This window comes from Aedes aegypti, chromosome 3 (genome assembly GCF_002204515.2).
Source record: "Aedes aegypti strain LVP_AGWG chromosome 3, AaegL5.0 Primary Assembly, whole genome shotgun sequence".
Classification (NCBI taxonomy): domain Eukaryota; kingdom Metazoa; phylum Arthropoda; class Insecta; order Diptera; family Culicidae; genus Aedes; species Aedes aegypti.
In genome coordinates, this window is record NC_035109.1 from 195,651,747 (window position 1) to 195,652,098 (window position 352).

A 352-nucleotide genomic window follows, 5' to 3' on the forward strand; every position below is an offset into this window, starting at 1 on the left:
GCTCAAAACATGTGCTCCTACAATGCTAAATTAAATTTAAAATTCCTTATTGAGACAAATTCAATGGAAAATCTGTCCATTCTCGCAAAAAATACTGTCGGTTTTGAATAACAACCTGATTTTTTTTAGATATAGCATCCTCTAATGCACTAAATCAATGAAACGTGCAGGAAGCTATCAAATTTTGACCCTTGATATTTAAATTTGTTCACAAGATTTGCATTCAAAGGATACTGGTAACACTGGCTTCTGTATCGTCAAGGTTATCGACTGAAAACAACGGGGCAGTTTTAGTTGAGCTGTCACGTCCTGTCCTAGGGTTTGATCAAAGATCAAAGCAGTTACTCTGGTG